Source organism: Octopus bimaculoides, chromosome 3 (genome assembly GCF_046866305.1).
Source record: "Octopus bimaculoides isolate indiv1 chromosome 3, ASM4686630v1, whole genome shotgun sequence".
Classification (NCBI taxonomy): Eukaryota; Metazoa; Mollusca; class Cephalopoda; order Octopoda; family Octopodidae; genus Octopus; species Octopus bimaculoides.
In genome coordinates this window covers 106,881,511-106,897,419 of record NC_142930.1, presented here as the reverse complement: position 1 = coordinate 106,897,419, position 15,909 = coordinate 106,881,511, and the positions used below count along the sequence as shown (strand labels likewise).

The window sequence follows — 15,909 nt, the reverse complement described above, 5'->3', positions numbered from 1 at the left end:
AAAGCAACCTTTTGGACTCCCGACACTTTTGCATGAGCAACGATATGATTTTGTATATTGTAATAAGGTAAGCAAGGTCCACTTTCTATTTTTAATTGTTGGAAAATGCTTGTAAAAGTTTATGATTAGCTATTAAGTCACTGTTATTTTGTCCATTTTTAGGAGATTCCTTATCCTGTTTAACTTCAAAACTTAACCGCTCCATATCTTTCTTTACATATTTATAACACGCTGTTCTACCTTAATTCAATCGCTCTGTTTTTCTTCTCTCACTTAGTTACTTTTCCTTCACTCCCATAGATCTCTGATTTGCACAGACACACTCACTCTCACTCTCTTTTTTTCTCTTTTTCTGTATTGTTCTTTCTGCTCTGCATCCTTGACATGACCTGTTGTTCAGTAACTACTGCGATACATTGTGCATCACAAAGTTCTTTCCAGAAAGACCAACTAACAATTGTTTAACGCTTCACTGAGGTGCATCAAAGTTTAACCATTCTGCCTGCCTGATGTTCCAATTTCTCTCTCCTTTTACTGCTCGCCTCTCTCTTTCTCTCTATTTCACGCACATATGCACACACTCTCTCACCTTCTCTCTCACACACACACTCTCTCTTTCTCTCTCGCTTTCTCTCTTTCTCTCTCGCTTTCTCTCTTTCTTTCTTTCTTCCTGCATCCTCTTTCATCAATATAGGATATATGTTACTAAATACCTCTTACTGAGGAACGGCGATAGATTCACTAAAGTCAATCAATTCTGTTTCTTTTTTAAGAGAATGCTAACTATATTCGGCATATATGTGTTTTCTTTGAACAGTTACCGTACCTGGCATGTGTTTCCTTTTGTGCGTGCGGTTATATGTTACTAATCTATGTATTATCGGTCATTGTGTAAATATATAAGTAGGAATATATGTAGTGTCTACGAAATAATGTTAATATAAAATATTTGGAGCGGAACCATAATATCTGTGGGAGGATAACAATTTAAATATGTGTCAGAGTGCAAAAACATGTATATGCGCTTTTGAGTATAAACACTTTTCGACTTATTTGTGGGATATGTGTATGTTTCAAAAGTTAAACAGTTATATGTGAGCGTGGTGAATATATATACATACATGATATGTGTGTGTGTGTATGTATGTATGTATGTATGTATGTATGTATGTATGTATTATGTAAGTATGTATGTGTTTATGTATGTATGTATAAGGCGTGTATGTGTGTGTAGGTTTTATAGTGCGCATTCAGGTAGAATTATTTACATTTGTTTAAATGTTGCTGTGGATATGTATGCGTAGATTACGTTTTGAGTAATGTCCTGCATACAGATTTACATGTACGTATATCTATATTTGTGGTGTGTGTGATTACGTGTGATTGTGTGTGTGTGTGTGTGTGTGTGTGTGTGTGTGTGTGTGTGTGTGTGTGTGTGTGTGTGTGTGTGTGTGTGTGTGTGTGTCTGTGTCTGTGTGTAAACATATTTGTGTTGACTATATGTTTGATTTCATTTATAGTTTTACACTCACATTTCCAAAGTGATTTGGTATTGGAAATCGATAGAGAAGCCTTACTTTAACGATAGAATGGTTTGATCAATTCCATTATTTGATTTGCATTTTATTTTTACATTTCTTTTTGTATGAAAGAAGAACTTAGAAACCTAATAAATAAAACAGCCATCAAGGAACTTGGAATATTGAATTTTGATTATTTTGGAATTTGAAGTAACATTTACAGATCTATTTAGACGTCGGAACGTGGGGGAATCCATTTTTATCCGAATACTATCCTCACGTATGCAGCAACGCCATAATTAAAGTGCTTCTATTAGAATATTCTAGAATTTTTTTTCCATATCAGTTGATTTAAGGCTGTTAACATATTGTAAACTCTTTTTTTTTCTTTCTTTTTATAGGATTACTTTGACTGAAAATTAGATTTGTGCGTTATCAACTTCCATATGACAACGCATAAAAATTATATCGGAACTGCAGGCTAAATGAATTGTTTTACAACCAGAAATATGCTAAGTTATTGAAATAAAAACAAGAGATATTACTTAAATCTATAAATGTGTTTACTTTTAAGCTATGATTATTCTATTATTTTCAGAGAACATATTCTATATATTGATTGTAAACGTAGACGTCGCCTAGAGAGGCTATAAAATGAGGAAAATTCAAATTTCGATAAATAGTGTTTCTGTACCCCCAAGATTCAATAAGAACACCAGTACCTATAGTTTTCAAAATTTCTCTCTAAATTTGACGACAGTGCACAGCAAAATATACATGGTGTACCCATCTACATCCTTCTTATTCGTTTTATTTATACATCTCCCATAGTCTGAAGAGATATGTGGCCATGCGCTATTGCAGGGTGTCGCTGCATCCGTACAAAACTTATATCGTCATTTCTTTTTTAAGTCTTTCACTGTGTTTCCTTTTCAATTGGTAATCTCGACAATTCAAAGTGAATTTGAAATATTTTGACAGCAAATACATATATAAACTCATGTTGATATCTCCACCCTATTCATGAACTACAGAAATATCAAAGAAAAGCGTCAGAAATCAGCCTCTGAACACATAAAACAGCTTAGCTAATAGGAGTCAACTGAATATTTATAGTTAATTCATTCTAAGGCTACAGATTCTTATCTTTGATTGTAGATGCACAGTTATTGGTGCATTTCAGAATTATCATTCATTTAAGTTTAAGAAGCAACTTCGAAAAAACCAGAAGTTCTGGAGAAGCTATTTCGTGTTAGTTCTATAAAGCTACAATTGAAAATACAATACAAAAAGTATGCAACATAATTTGTAAATAAAACACATAGAGTAGGTTATTTAAATTGCATTGGAGGGTGCAAAGTAAGAATTTGTTAGTTGAAAATATTTCTTCCAATGACAAGTAGAGCGTATGCGCATGTGTTCCAGTGTGCGCGTATATGTATTACTTATGTATGCGCGTGAATATATTTTAGATCTTTCTTTCTCTTCTCACAGTATTTGGACTGCGGCCATGCTGGGGGCACCGCACTGAAGATTTTAAAGCCTTGGACTTATTGTAATGGTCTCTTTTTACAGAAGCATTACGTTAAGGTGACGTAAACAAAACAAGCGGTAGTGGCGGTGGTGGTGGTGGTAGTGGACAGAGATGCAAAAATTCACACACACACACACACACACACACACACACACACACACACACACAGTTGTGTGTGTGTCTATGTGTATAGATAGGTAGATAGATAGATAGATAGATAGATAGATAGATAGATAGATAGATAGATAGATAGATAGATAGATAGATAGATACATAGATAGAAAGATAGATAGATATACACACACAACTACTTTCAGTTTAAGCCTGCCAAATCCACTCTCAAGGTTTTGGTTGGTCCAGGGTTATAGTAGAAGGCTCTAGTCCAAGAACTGAATCCCTGAATCATGTGCTTGGAAAGCAATCTTCTTACCACACAAACACAAGCACACGCCTGTAAATATATATATATATATATATATATATATATATATATAAGCAATGTTAAATCTCTGAGCGAGGTATTAATAGTAACTGCACGACATGGTGGAAAATATACTTCACCTATATATATATATATATATATATATATATATATATATATATATATATATATATATATATATATATATATATATATATATATATATATATATATATATATATATATATAATATATATATAATATATATATATATATATACATATATATATATTTATATATATATATATATATATATATATATATACATATATAAATATATATATATATATATATATATATATATATATATATATATATATATATATATATATATATATATATATATATATATATATATATATATATATATATAAAATATACAAGAATAAGGGCAGAGAATCGTCAATTAATAATAGAATTAATAATTAACAATTCTGCCAAGTAGTTCAGTATGAAAAAAACCTTTATCGGTAAGACTATTTATCATTATAAATATACAGGGATTAGCAATTGAGTTGCTTCTCCAACATACTGAAAATTTAGAAATAGCAGTCAAAGAACTACTGATTCCAAACTACAAATTTTCTCTAAAGTGGATGGCGATATCCACTTTAGAGAAAATTTAGTGGAAATTTTAACGGTGAGTGTGTTAAATTTTAAGGCACAATAAGAAAATGACTCTCCCGAGACACAACAGAATATATATATATATATATGTATATATACATATATATATATATATATATATATATATATATATATATATATATATATATATATATATATATATATATATATATATATATATATATATATATATATATATATATATATATATATATATATATATATATATATATATATAAATATACAGGGATTAGCAATTGAGTTGCTTCTCCAACATACTGAAAATTTAGAAATAGCAGTCAAAGAACTACTGATTCCAAACTACAAATTTTCTCTAAAGTGGATGGCGATATCCACTTTAGAGAAAATTTGTAGTTTGGAATCAGTAGTTCTTTGACTGCTATTTCTAAATTTTCAGTATGTTGGAGAAGCAACTCAATTGCTAATCCCTGTATATTTATATATATATATATATATATATATATATATATATATATATATATATATATATATATATATATATATATATATATATATATATATATATATATATATATATATATATATATATATATATATATATATATATGTATATATACATATATATATATATATATTCTGTTGTGTCTCGGGAGAGTCATTTTCTTATTGTGCCTTAAAATTTAACACACTCACCGTTAAAATTTCCACTTATTTCTTATTTTTATTTTCCTAAAATTTTCGTTGCGTCTTGAAAATAAAAATAAGAAATAAGTGGAAATTTTAACGGTGAGTGTGTTAGATTTTAAGGCACAATAAGAAAATGACTCCCCAGACACAACAGAATATGCTTCAACACACGAAATCACATAAAAAATCTTGCAAACCAAATCCAAAAGCGAAATATATATATATATATATATATATATATATATATATATATATATATATATATATATATATATATATATATATATATGTATATATATATATATATATATATATATATATATATATGTATATATATATATATGTATATATATTTATATGTATATATATATATATATATATATATATATATATATATATATATATATATACAAAAATAAGAAGAATGACCAGCAAAAGTGGACTCCTATATGCTAGAAATAGATGCTGAATCATCTAACCACGAAAAAAAAAAATATATATGTTCTCAGTAAAAATTCAGCGACACAAGAGACTGTAAGAGGGCAAGACAAATGAAAAAAATACTAAATAAAAAAACGATTAACCTACGTACCATCGTTTCACCTGTTAAAATTTACATAAGTAAATATCTGCAAGATCGTCAGCGCAGTCCGTCGATTTGCTGACGATCCTGCAGATATTTACTTATGTAAGTTTTAACAGGTGAAACCATGGTACGTAGGTTAATCGTTTTTTTTATTTAATATTTTTTCATTTGTCTTGCCCTTCTTACAGTCTGTTGTGTCGCTGAATTTTTACTGAGAACATGTATTTCTTTTTTCGTGGTTAGATGAGTCGGCATCTATTTCTAGCATATAGGAGTCCACTTTTGCTTGTCATTCCTCTTATTTTTGTATGTAATATAATTTTAATCTTTGGATTTTTTTAATATGCTATACCACTGGTTTTAATGGATTAATATCAATTTCTACCCTCATTAATAAAATTTTATATACATATATATATATGTACACACATATACATGTGTATATATACATATATATAGGTATATAAATACATATATAAATGTATAAACACACACACACACACACACACACACACACACACACACACACACACACACACACACACACACACACACACACACACACACACATATATATATATATATATATATATATATATATAAACACATATACATATACTTGTATGTGTATATATCGTATAACGCATTTAAAAAATTATTAAATTTTGCTATCAACATCGCTTGATTATTTTCATATGATAGACTCCACAGACAGTATGCTATCAATAATACGTGGTAATCATCTAAAATTGATATCAGAATTTTTTAAATGCAATCATGTAATTAAGTTCATAATATCAATATAATAACATCTCAGCTTGTAGATAATTCAATTATCAGTGACAAATTTGATTAACGATAATTTTATTTGATTTACTGAAATATAATTGGAGAATTCAAGAAACATTCACAACACATTCTTTCTATGCAATATACTTTTATTCAAAGAGGAAACACTGGTCATAACTGTCTCAAATTTTCCACAGCTAGAAGACTGAGAAAGCTGGGTGGGTCTTGAGCAGGTAAAGTTATTTTTGTCTCGTTGCAGCGTAGTGGAAAAAGAAAAATGTGAACAATTGAGAGACAAGGAAAGACGGATGTAGTTCTGGCGAATAGTTTCTTTATTAACATAGTTGGACGACATTTTAGGGCTTATAGGATGGATCCAAGGAAATATTATACTAATTTGCTTCGGGGAAGCTACTTTAACAGTAGCGGCATTTGCATCATAGCTCTTGATTCGTGTAACCGTTACACTTGTCATTATGGTGAACCTTCCTCCAGGTACCATACTGGAAATGATAATGCCTCCGGTGGTGCCTGGAAATGATAATACCTCCAGTAGTGCCTCAAGGATAGCTGATCGTATAAATCAACATAGGGTGGAGATCAAACATAATCCCACTGGTAGTCGACAAACCTAAAATTATCGGGTTTCCCAACTTTGTCCGTTAGACGAATTTTGTTAACGCTATGACATGGTATATATATATATATATATATATATATATATATATACATTACTCGGATTATAACACTACATTCCTACTAGGGTAGCATCGACGCTTGGAACACTGTAAATTTCTGACCTAGTTTTCAAATGGAGCCACTAAACTCACTGCTTCCTTAGTTACAGGTAGACACTACCTCAAGTCCCAGGACATTCCCCACATCTTCTGTTCTATAGTTCGTAAGGGTACCCCATACAGCACTAACAATCGCGTTTGTAATTTATGGTGCAAGGAATTTCTCGCTATTCTATGCCCTTATAATACCTCATTACGCAAGACGCTTTCTGATGTAATCTTCTCATCTAAACATAAGTTTTATTCTATATTTACTCATTATGTAAAGTCTTTATAATGTTTCCCAATTATGAATGAATTTCATTAATTGTTATCGATGTAAGTACCAATTCTCCTTATTCTCTTTCTCTCAACATACTTTCCTTCTCTGCAACCCCCACCTCTAATCCATTACTTCAATGCTTATCTCTTCCTACCTTTGTCTGGTCTGCTGACATTCCTAACTGATTTATGGTTTGCTTAACGTTATCTATACAACTCATGGCGTTTCCCTTCCGTTAGACTGATTTAAACTTTAACGTCTCTTTTCTCTCTATTTCTTCTGTTCTTTTTTTATCCTTCTCCTTTTCTTCTTACAATCTAGAAGCTATCCTCCCTCCTCTTTCTTCACCCTTGATCTCGTTCTGCTTTCTCTCTCCTTTTAACCATTTATTTCTGCTAGCATTACAATATGAACCGCAATTACCAATCTTCTATTGATGAAGGGAGCCGGGCTTATTGTAATATCTTCATATGAATTGTTACAGGCTACATATCCGTGAAATTTTGCATATTTCATCTGCAATTCATGATCACTATGAAAATTACGTAATTCCAGGCTTCACGAAAAAGCTGTCGCGGTATGAAACTACATATTTTCTTCTATTATACTGTACGTTTATTTTGTATTTTTGTGCTCCGTGTAAATATATTTATATCATGCCTAACAGTATTTAGCTCCATTATTACCTCTAGTTCAGCACGATTTGGTTTTCTCTTGTAAACATTTTTGACTGCACGTGCCTTGCCCTGGATGAAGAATTTGGAGTTTAAGTTCAAATCTTTTTGAGCACGACAATGTTTATTCTATACTGAGCATATCCAGCTCTCATCTATTGTCTGAAATAGTATATATTTATGTATGCATGTTGGTCTCTCCCGCCAAACCACTTGACAGTTGGTGTTGGTTTGTTTGCGGTTCTGCAGAGGCGACTGATACGTCCTGTATTATACTTAACAATAAGTGTGGGATCGATTTATTCACCTAAAACCCTCCAATACGGTGCCCCAGCATGGCCGCTTTTCAAAAGCTAAAACAAATAAAAGCTAATAGATATACTGCCTGAAATGTCAGAATAGTTGCGATTCGAATTTTATTTGTTATAGTTAGGTTTGTTCGAGACTTACGATATAATGACTAAAATCATCATCGCCAGCATGATCGCTTCCCTTTTTCCATATCCACCATTATCCTCTGCATCGCTATCAGCATTCTAATAACACACTTACTATCTTTACAAATACAACCGCCACCACTAGCAGCGCCATGATCATCATCATGACTAGTATTATTAATCCTCAAAAACTACATAATCCTCAGCACCAACACCAGCAGTACCATTGCTGTCATCATAACCACCGTCAACCACTAGAACATCAGCACACTTATAACAATGGTAAAGGTCTACGTGATTAGGACTGACCTAATCTCCATTACAACACTACCACAAGAAAGTCTGTTAGTGGAAAACAATTAAATTAATGATTCCGTCAAGAGATGTGGATTTTAGTAATCCCTTTCTAACGTTAGGTTGATCTTTTACTCTCAAGCATTAGTTTCCATTGAACCAGTTTCGCTTCATAAGGAATAAATACTTGAATTAACAAATAAGACTCGATTACTTAATTGGACGGATTTTTCCAACTGATGATAATTTTGATGATGATGATGATAATGATGATGATGATGGGGAGGAGGACGGGAGGGGAAGAGAGGAGGAAGGGAGGTGGTGGTGGTGGTGGTGGTGGTGGATATAAAGGTGAAGGCTGTACTGATGATTGTGATAGGGGTGTGATAGTAGTGATGTGACATTGTTACTGTTGTTTCGGAGAATAATAATAATAATAATAATGATAATAATAATAATAATATATTCACAGACACGACAGAGCTGGGACCTATATACACTGGAAGCTATGCCAACATTATGGAATAGCAACAGAAAAAAGATGGTATAAACACACGCCAGAAAAGGTCACAGAAAACGAGAAAGCAACCATACTCTGGGATATGCCAATACACACAGATAGAGAAATTAAGGCAAATAGACCAGATATAGTTGTCAAAGATCATGAAGAAAAAAAATGCTTTCTAATTGATGTATCAATACCAGCAGATGACAACGTTTCTCTAAAAGAAATGGAAAAACTTTCAAAATACAAAGACCTGGAAATAGAGATAACTCGAATGTGGAATCTAAAAACAGAAACAATTCCTATCATAGTAGGTGCCTTAGGTATAATAAAAAAATATTCAGACAAATACATAACAAAAACACCAGGAATTACAAATATATATAACATACAGAAAATTGCACTACTGGGTACTGCACACATTCTACGCAAAACACTTTCAATACAGTAAACATAAGAGCACCACAGCAAACCACAGCACATACCCAAGGCGCACAGAGCTGCGCTCGGTAGTGAAGTGAAAGCACGTTATAAAAATAAAACTACTGAATAATAATAATAATAATAATAATAATAATAATAATAATAATAATAATAATGAAGATGCTAATTATGATGATGATGATAACATCAACAACAACAACACCAATAATAATAATAATAATAATAATAATAATAATAATAATAATGAAGATGCTAATTATGATGATGATGATAACATTACCAACAACAACACCAATAATAATAATAATAATAATAATAATAATAATAATGATAAACAATTTTTTCTTAAAACCGGAGAAAATGAAACTATTGTTGAACTTTGAACGACAAATCTATTTTTTTCTCAAAGTCACTTTACAGAAAATTGGTGGTAGGAGTGAGAACCGGTGATGTTGGTGAGCGGTAAAGAAGAGCATGAATCAGAAAAACTGGGATTACAGAAACAACCTGGACGATCCGAAAAAAAGGTTAAGAAAAACATGAAGAATAGTTGGAAGTCTCAGATTCAATTAATCAAAGAATATGCATACAAAACTAATCTGTAAGCCTTCTTTACTGTGGTGTTAAATTAATTAACAATTTAGTGAAATAAAAGCACTTCCTAGAATGGACTTTGCAGAGTAATTTTATTTGCATTTTATTCCTATTCAGTTCTATTTTATTTAAGCGGATCTATTCATAATTTCACTTAGTAAATATTGATCCAAATGTTGACCTACCAAATCTTATGAGATACACGATGGAATACTGAGATAGTTTGTAGCATTAGTATCTGTAACGTTGCTGTTTCGAATCATGTTGTAACTGATTTTTCCCTTAGATGCTAGTAGACAGAAAAAAGCATGTGTGAAGTTCGTGTATTTTTCTAAGGAAATAGAAAATGGGCAACGAGAGTAAAGTGAAACTAGGACGACGTTTGAGGATCAAAAATTCCCTGTGAAATGCATCAGTATTTAGGAAGATAGTGACGATGCTTGAATTGAACCACATCGATTTGCAATACGGGAAAATATGAATAAATGACTTCTTGTGCAGCTCTGATTTTATTTTCCGGTATGCAAGTCGACGAAGTGTATAGTATGAATATATAGTGTAAAATTCAAGTATCGTCATTCTCCGTCCTGGTCTGTAAGTCGACCTACCTTATTTGGCTACAAATTTTGGTCTGAAAAATTTGAATTAAATTCTTTAAAGCCAAAACAAGGCAACTTGTAAATTAGAACAGATTTATGGTATTACCTGTTATTCCAATATTTTGGAAATCGTTAAGGAAAAGTTATTCGTTAGCTTCTTTGTCCTGTAGTGTATGTATTTTAATGTGTCACTATAGTAACTAATCGGCTGCGTGCAACGTATATATATATATATATATATATATATATATATATATACGGCAATGCTTCATGAAAATTATAACACTCGTAAATTGAATTATTCCAAACTGGAACAGAAACACCCCTGCAACTTCATTAGTCTTTTATATCTGGAATACTAATACTATGTCTGCTATCTCGTTTTGAAAACTTCGTAGCAGTATGATGATTTCTGATTACTCAAATAATCTATTGAAATAGTTCTTAAATGCAATGTTATGATAGTGAAGAGTACATCACAGGGTGCCAGTTTGTATCTTCTTGAAATGATCACAGTGCTGGTGCTTCTCCTCCCAATGACATAAAAAAACGACTGGTAGTTATCACTCGCACATTTGCAAACCTTTACAAATAACTTTCATTTATATGTTTAATTAAGTAATCATAATATATGATTAAATGTAGTAGAGACTTGTTTGCCACATTAATGCAATATTCTGCCATTTATGAAATACAGTGCATTTTGAAAATAAAACAGCATAATACACATAGACATACACGCACACATAAATACACATATGTGTATGTATATATATATATATATATATATATATATATATATATATATATATGCATGCATGCATTCATACATATATAATATACATAAATGTGCGTACGTGTAATTTATACATATGTATTTATGTATATTTATATATATATATATATATATATATATATATATATATATATATGTGTGTGTGTGTGTGTACATACATATATAATTATATATGGGTATATATATATATACATATATATATATATATATATATATATATATATATATAGATATATATATATATATATATATGTATATATACATACTTACATACATACATACATACATACATACATACATACATAGATGTATTCATACGTACAATGACATAATTATTTACTGATGTCTATACGACATCCGTACAATTATGTACCATGAACATCAAAGAAATCATCCGTTAATTTATAACACCATGAAAAATATTTAGATGAGCCGCGCAACTATTTCATAATAAAATGGTGAATAACTTAACGTTGAATAACATAACCATGAAACAATTTCTAACTTTCCAAGTGAGCACTGTAAAGTAGACAATCTATCGGCATGTACATTTTATGATGTAGATTTTGATTTAGGGTGTCACCACATTTAATCACCAATGTATTTGAAGTTACCAAAGTTCACAAGCGTTCATTTTCTATCCTATAAAATATAGAATGTTCTTTCGTTCATATATCTGATTTCAAAAGGACAAGTTAAAGAAATGCCTTCCTAACAGGGCGAATAAGTTCTGAATCCAAACACTTCCATAATTTACTTTGTCTACCATTTTCCCTGATATCACTTGTACACAGACACTCACTCACACACACACACACACACACACACACACACACACACACATACATACATATATATATATATATATATATATATATATATATATATATATATATATTATAAGGTTTTTAACTTTTAAATTTTCATATTCAAAAGTGACAGAGACTTCAAACTCGATATATCGATTTATTCACCACTCTATGTTAACATTTCTGTGCCAAACCTATCCAGTGACTGGTCCATTGGATTTAGACATTTGGCACTTCTTCAGGAGTGGTTACCATTCGAACAAAACACGAAAAAACACATACATAACTATCATTAAATCCTTAGAATCTCGTTAGATTTCATCTTTGTTATTATAGGGGAGATAACTCCTTAATTTTCTATTTTTATTGCTCTCCTGTGAATTTCGCCTAGATTAATTAATTATTTTGCTTCTTTCTCTTTACTATACTATATTACCCGTTCCTTTACTCGTATACATATGCATACATACACTTTACCCGTATACGTATCCATATATACATACACACACACACATATACATACATATATGTATACACATATACATACATATATATATATATATATATATATATATATATATATATATATATATATATGTATATATATATATATATATATATATATATATATATATATATATATATATATATATATATGTATATATATATATATATATATATATATATATATATATATATATATATATATATATATATATATATATATATATATATATATATATATATATATGTATATATATATATATATATATATATATATATATATATATATATATATATATATATATATATATGCATATATATATGCACTTCAGGACAGGTATGCCGTAGAATTTCTAACCATTTCTCATGCTTTAGAGATAGGAAGAAAATGGCTAGCACTAGTCTTAGCAAATACATCTGGGGTCTTAAGGAAAGTAATAAACAGTATTCATTAGAATGGTCTATAATAGCTAGATCAATTCCATATGAGAGAGGAAGAAAGTATTGTTCGCTCTGTACGGTGGAACTATACCACATACTCTTCTCTAAGGATAAATTGATTAATAAAGTAAAGAATAATGCTCTGAAAGGTACGCATATCATAAGAAGTACATTTCGTTGGTATAAATGATCTTAAGATGTGATGAAGTACAACATGATGTCTCATGTATGTTTGTGTATGTGCAATTATGCATATATGGATGAGTGCATATAAGTGTGTGTGTATATATGAAAGATATGCATAAATATATATATATATATATATATATATATATATATATATATATATATATATATATATATGTGTGTGTATGTAAGTGGGTGTGTTTGTATATATATATATATATATATATGTATATGTGTATGTGTATATGTATGTATATGCACATGTATATATATGTGTATGTATGTGTATGTGTGTTGTATTTGTATGTATGTCTGTATGTGTGTATGTGTATGTGTGTATATATATATATATATATATATATATATATATATATATATATATATATATATATATATGTGTGTGTGTATGTATATGTGTATACATATATGTATGTATATGTGTGTGTGTATGTATATATGGATAAGTATACGGGTAAAGTGTATGTATGCATAGTATAGTAAAGAGAAATAAACAAAATAATTAATTAATCTAGGGGAAATCCACAGGAGAGCAATAAAAATAGAAAATTAAGGAGTTATCTCCCCTATAATAACAAAGATGAAATCTAATGAGATTCTAAGGATTTAATGATAGTTATGTATGTGTTTTTTCGTGTTTTGTTCGAATGGTAACCACTCCTGAAGAAGTGCCAAATGTCTAAATCCAATGGACCAGTCACTGGATAAGTTTGGCACAGAAATGTTAACATAGAGTGGTGAATAAATCGATATATCGAGTTTGAAGTCTCTGTCTCTTTTGAATATGAAAATTTAAAAGTTAAAAACCTTATAATATAAATATAAACTGTGAGAACGACCCTTAAGGAATCTAGTTAATGATCCCCTAAGGTAAGTTCTTATGCTATATTGGTAACGGTTGCTACATCCTCTGGAAAATTATTATAATATATATATATATATATATATATATATATATATATTGTAATTATTGCGATATCTTTTTATATACCTCAAATACGAATATTTGACTTAACAGAACCAGTATAACAAATTATTAATTATCTGGAAGTTGAAGGCGTGTTAACATTATTAGATATTCATAAATGTAACTTCAGATATCAGGGATCAGGACAAACTTATTAACCTTTCTCTAGAAAACTTCACAAAAGTAACTCTGTCACTCATCATCATCAATAATCAGTTAAAAAATCAGGCTACAAAATTCATAAGCTGCAAACAAATTCAGCTCCAACAAATCTTAATATTAATGAACTTTGCTTTAAAAACTAGTGATGAGCAAATAAATGGAATGAGAATGCGAAAATAGTAGAGAGGAAATAATGTTTGAAATATTTCAAATAACTAAGAACGAAAATAGCAAGTGCATAGAAAAATACCAAGTAAACAAAGTAGAACCAACTTTTACTTTCCTATAATTAATTGCTTTTTTATATTAATGGAAACTGACTTCGTTTTTCATAACGTACTGGAGTCGTGAAAATAAATTATATCTTCTGATCTACTTATCTGTGTACTTTTGCCTCGGTAAATAAAAGTTCTTATTAAAATAGAGCGTAATTGACATCATTTCATTGCCAGCTCTCTACCACTTACTGTAAACGATTCTACCACAAACATTACTTTCCTTCAAAATAATATTATAGTCTCGATGCAACCAAGACAACATTGTCGTTTTCATTAAAGAATTATCTTGTGTAAGCAATTTAAATGTATTAGGTCAATATGATTTTCCTGAATGTACGGTTACTTGTACAGAACATGAAATATATTTTCAGTATGAAGGAATTATAGATAGACATCATATCCCTATAGTAACACACGTACATATTTATACATATGTGTATGTGTAATCTCTTAAATTCAATTTAAAAAGAAAAACTCTCAACCATTTAAACATTAAGCAGTTCACTCATTCCTGCAGAAAGTGTATATTATTATTTGTACTGGGGAAATACATACAAATATGTAGGAGATCAAGGAGAAAGAGCTGAATGATTTCGTGAGAAAAGCTAGAGCAAAGAGTGCCCCAGGAGATGATGTCTTCTCGTATATAATTTACAAATATTGCAATCATGTGCAAAAGAAGCTCTTTGTCCTACTCCGACAGTTGTGGCGCGAAGAGATTCTAGTAAAGGATTAGTGTAAAAAAGAAGGTATATACCTGCCGAAGGAGGCCAATGTAGAGACTATAAATCAGTTTAGGCTGATACCCTTATTGAATGCGGAAGGCAAGATCTTCATAGGAATTCTCTCAGGAAGAACAGTGGCATACTTACAGAGTAATGGTTATATTGATGAATCTGTTCAAAAGGCCGGAATCACTGGGATCCCTGGATCCGT

At 30.2% G+C, this 15,909-nt stretch overlaps 1 long non-coding RNA gene across 2 annotated transcripts in view; it reads left to right on the top strand.

Moving 5' to 3' along the window:
• Positions 1-2,045, top strand: part of LOC128247410 (uncharacterized) — an 85,794-nt gene extending 83,749 nt beyond the window's left edge. For both annotated transcript variants that reach the window (XR_016240921.1, XR_016240920.1), the window contains exons 4-5: positions 1-67; positions 1,922-2,045. The exon at positions 1-67 is cut by the window's left edge and continues 123 nt beyond it. This is a non-coding gene — a long non-coding RNA (uncharacterized LOC128247410). The remainder of the gene's footprint in view (positions 68-1,921) is intronic.
• Positions 2,046-15,909: the final 13,864 nt, after the last annotated feature.